A 4,862-nucleotide genomic window follows, 5' to 3' on the forward strand; every position below is an offset into this window, starting at 1 on the left:
ATCAGAGCATGTTTTGAGATACAATGGGATATTCTGCCCCCCCCCCCACCTCAGAAATGTCCCTCTGTTGCAATCCTTTGGGGGGAATGTGCCTGAACCTTGTTTTTGCAGGCAGATCTGGTTTGATGTAAAGAAAATAGCCCACAGGCATGATTCCTATACAAGAGACTCCTTTAAAATAAATCCAGAATTTTACTCTTCCATACTCTTCCAGTACCATCTGGTTTCTAAGGAGCTTATACTGACAGTTTGATCCCACTGCTAAATAACTGGGAAGGAATGACTAGGACAGGGAGGGTGAAACCCTGTAAGTTACCCTCTTGGGGGGGCCGTGCTGTCGTGATTGAGAGTTTGCATTGTAATGGATGTTAACTCGACTTAACCATGGGATCATTTTGCAATACAGGCGTATATTGAATCGGTATGTTGTATACGTGAAACTTCTGTGTTACATGTCAATTATATCTCAATTAAAAAATTAATTTAAAAAACTTTGCACTTTAGCAAGGAAACTTCAGAAGGAACTCTGCTTAATAATGAACATGGGCATCTGAGATAGAAAATTGAGAGATTAAAGCAGCATGGTCTAGTGGGAAGGAGCATGGAGCTCCGTTGCGTGGGCGTGAATGGTGGCCCTTCATGTTGGGCTAGTGGCTTCTCAGGGTCTTAGTTTTCTCATCCACAAGATGGGTGTAAAATAGTTCATCTGTCTCATAGGGTTGTTGTGAAGATTAATTGAGTTAATATTTATGAAGAGCTTAAAATAGGGTCTGGTGCATGGCACTTATATGTCTATGGTGCTTATGTATAAATGTTTATTAACCAAATCAATTTCTAGAGGATAAGAATGATGAAAAGAAGTTAGATTTTACTAACTTTTAAAAAATTTTTTCTTTTTTAACGTTTATTTTTTTGAGACAGAGAGAGACAGAGCATGAACGGGGGAGGGTCAGAGAGAGAGGGAGACACAGAATCTGAAAGAGGCTCCAGGCTCTGAGCTTTCGGCACAGAGCCCGACATGGGGCTCGAACTCACTGACCGTGAGATCATGACCTGAGCCGAAGTCGGACGCTCAACCAACTGAGCCACGCAGGCGCCCCTAGATTTTACTAACTTTCTTGAACAGAGCTGTTAGCCCTCTGGAAACCCTACATTGTCTTTAAGTGTCCAAGCTTATGTGGTTTGTTTTAGAGCATTCAAGTTTCTCTGTGTTGAGAGAAGATTATCTTAGACTCTGGAAAAGAAAAGAAAGCCCTAAGAGTTGTCCTCAGAATTTAGTTTAAGTTAAATATTCTGGGGAAAAAAAAGAGCACGAAGAGTCTTGTAGAGAGGGTCCTGTCCCTGGTTTTCAGACTGGGTTGTAAGGCATGTGTTGGTTTATGTGGGGCCGTTGCATTTAAAAAACTGCAGTAGAACAGAGAATTCCATGCATCCCACATAAGGAAGGCAGGTTTCTTGTAAAAGATTTTCTTGTGTTACATACCTGGGTGCCCGTAACAGGTTGCCATGTGAACTTTCTTACCATGGACTGCAGTTTACCATTGGGCCCTGACTTACAGCCCTCTTTTGTATCCACGGGGCTGCGAGAGTGCCTCTTATCTGTTTCTGCCAGCCACTGCCCACTGCCCATCAGTTTCATATGGATTCTTTTTTTTTATTATGTTTATTTACTTATTTATTTATTTTTTAAACATTATTTTTTTTAACTTTTTTTTTTTTTTTTTTTTTTTGAGACAGGGAGAGACAGAGCATGAACAGGGGAGGGTCAGAGAGAGGGAGACACAGAATCTGAAACAGGCTCCAGGCTCTGAGCTGTCAGCACAGAGCCCGACGCGGGGCTCGGACTCATGGACCGCGAGATCATGACCTGAGCCGAAGTCGGCCGCTTAACCCATTGAGCCACCCAGGCGCCCCTATGTTTATTTATTTTTGAGACAGAAAGAGTAGCAGAGTGTGAGCAGGGGAGGGGCAGAGAAAGAGGGAGATACAGAATCCGAATCAGGCTCCAGGTTCCAAGCGGTCAGCACAGAGCCCGACGTGGGGCTCGAACCCACGGACTGTGAGATACTGACCTGAGCTGAAGTCGGACGCCTAACCGACTGAGCCACCCAGGCGCCCCACAGATTAGATTCTCTTAAAAATATTTTCCCCTTGCTCCGGCAGCCAGGTGTAAACTTGGGATTTTTAATAATTTTGGAATGCTTCATTAGTACTATTAAATTTTTCTTTTTGATCTCCTCTGCCTGGAAAATTTGGTAAATTTTGGGGTTGCATGTGATCAGTCCGGGATGGGAGGGGCCCGATGAAGGATTTTTAGGGATGTTACATACAACCGAGAGAAGCATGCCTTGGTGACATAACTCATTGTGAGGACTGATGAAATCCCTTATGGCCTGGACTCCGTGGGCCAGGCATACGGTGTTTTACAACAGTACCTCATTTGATTTTTATAACAGGAGTAGCTAGATATTATGATGATGATGATGATTACCCTCTTTTTTACAGATGAAGCAAATCCAGACTCCAAGGGCAGGCCTTGGCCAGGGCGGGGTGGCTGCTAAGTGACAGAGTGCGGATCTGAGCTCAGGCATTCTGGCTATCGAGACAGTGCTGATAATCACTCTGCTATGCTGTGTCGTAAATCATTTTCTGAATTTTATTAAAAGCTAATTGTTTTGATTGAGCCTTTCTGTGTATTGCTAAGTGGCTTCAGGAGACCTCACCTTCATTGTCAGCAAACTGCTCAACTCAGGTTTCCTAGGCCTTAGTTCCTGGGCTTGCGTCACTAAGGTATCACAAACCGGGTGACTTAGTAACAATACACAGTTCTGGAGATGAGGGCTCCAAGATCAAGGTGTGGTAGGGCCTTGTTCCCTCTGAAGATTGTAGGGGTTAATCTGTTCGTGCCTCTCTCCTAGATTAAATCCTTGGAGCTGGCAATCCACGGAGCCGCTTGGTTTATAGGTCTGTCACTCCAGTCTCTGCCTCCGTAGCCACATGGCCTTCTCTCCTCCTGTCTTTGTCCCTTCTTACAAGGAGACTAGTCATATTAGCTTAGGGGGGCCACTTCACTCCAGTACCTCCTTAGCTAATCACATCTGCAATGACCCAATCGAAATGTCAACAATTTCCAAACATGGTCACTGTTAGGGGCTAATTGTGACCCTCCCCCTCCCTTGCCATTCATGTGTTGAAGCCTTAATCCCCAGTACTTCAGACTGTGACCATGTTTAGAGATGAGGCCTTTATTATTATTATTATTATTATTATTATTGATGTTTATTTATTTTGAGAGAGCGCGCACACAAGCAGGGGAGGGGCACAGAGAGATAGGGAGACACAGGATCCGAAGTGGGCTCTACGCTGACAGCAGACAGCCCGATGCGGGTTCCGAACTCATGAACTGTGAGATCATGACCTGAGCTGAAGTCGGACACTTAACCACCTGAGCCACCCAGGCACCCCTAGAGATGGAGCCTTTAAAGAGGTAAGTAAGTTAAAAGGGTGGCCCTAGCACTTGTACCCCAATGTTGATAGCAGCCCTCTCAACAATAGCCAAATGATGGAAAGAGCCTAAATGTCCATCAACTGATGAATGGATAAAGAAATTGTGGTTTGTATACACAATGGAGTACTACGGGGCAATGAGAAAGAATGAAATATGGCCCTTTGCAGCAACGTGGGGAGGGTGGGTGATGGGTATCGAGGAGGGCACCTTTTGGGATGAGCACTGGGTGTTGTATGGAAACCAATTTGACAATAAACTTCATATATTGATAAATAAATAAATAAATAAATAAATAGATAAATTAAAAAAAGGGTGGCCCTAGAGTTGGTCCTAACCGAGTCCAGTTGGTGTTCTTATGAGTCGGAAGTTTGGACACACACAGCGATATCACGATGGTCTCTCACACACACAGGCCTCAGGAGAAACCGGTCCCATCAACACGGTGATCCTAGATGTCCAGCCTCCAGAACTGTGAGAAAGCACATTTCGGTTGTTAAACACCCAGTCTGCGGTACTTGGTTATGGCAGCCTCCCTGCACACCTGTCACATTCACAGGCCGTAGGGGTGAGGACGTTAACATGTGGGGGACACAACCGAACCCATAGTGCCGGGGCTTGATTCTGCCTCCCAGATTAGGAGGTCCTCCGATGACCCTGCCTCACGGGATGCTGGTTCTGCTCTGGGCTTCCATGGAAGGCAGCTCTTCACCTCTTCCCTTGCCTGGGCACTAACATACCTGTGCCAGATAAAGGAGGAGGAGCCTGGGGGTGGCTGGGTATGCAGTGCAGCCACCTCATCCACCAAGTTTGCAGGCTTGAGGGGCCCAGGGGAGCTTGCTGACCGCAAGAACTGTCATTCTAGGCCGTTCGGCCTCTCGAGGGAGAGGAGCGGGTATGTATGTAGTGGTCCTGCAGGGGAAGAACCTCCACTCTTCTCCCCTTTCAGGATGATCTTTTGGGGGCGCCTGGGTGGCTCTGTCGGTTAAGCGTCCGACTTTGGCTTGGGTCATGGTCTCCCGGTTGGTGGGTTTGAGCCCTGCGTCGGGCTCTGTGCTGACATCTTGGAGCCTGGAGTCTGCTTCGGATTCTGTGTCTCCCTCTCTCTGTCTCTGCCACTCCCCCACTTGGGCTCTGTCTCTATCTCTCAAAAATAAATAAATAAATAAATAAATAAATAAATAAATGTAAAAAAAAATTAAAGATGATCTTCTGATGGCTCAGACAAAGCTCTGGGGATGGGTCTGGCGCTCACTCTTGGCCAGTCCCCTTCTTCACCCTGCCCCTCATTGCCCCGCCTCCTGCCCTGACCCTCCCTCCCCCTTCTCCCCCCCCCCCCCCCCCCCCCCCCCCCCCC

The 4,862-nt window shown here is 46.6% G+C and overlaps 1 long non-coding RNA gene across 1 annotated transcript in view; it reads left to right on the forward strand.

The window, feature by feature from the left end:
* LOC125920779 (uncharacterized) overlaps nt 1–3,220 on the forward strand; it is a 42,229-nt gene extending 39,009 nt beyond the window's left edge. The window contains exon 4 of the long non-coding RNA XR_007457196.1: nt 2,506–3,220. This is a non-coding gene — a long non-coding RNA (uncharacterized LOC125920779). The remainder of the gene's footprint in view (nt 1–2,505) is intronic.
* The last annotated feature ends 1,642 nt before the right edge of the window (nt 3,221–4,862 follow it).

This window comes from Panthera uncia, chromosome C2 (assembly GCF_023721935.1).
Source record: "Panthera uncia isolate 11264 chromosome C2, Puncia_PCG_1.0, whole genome shotgun sequence".
In the NCBI taxonomy this organism is placed as follows: domain Eukaryota; kingdom Metazoa; phylum Chordata; class Mammalia; order Carnivora; family Felidae; genus Panthera; species Panthera uncia.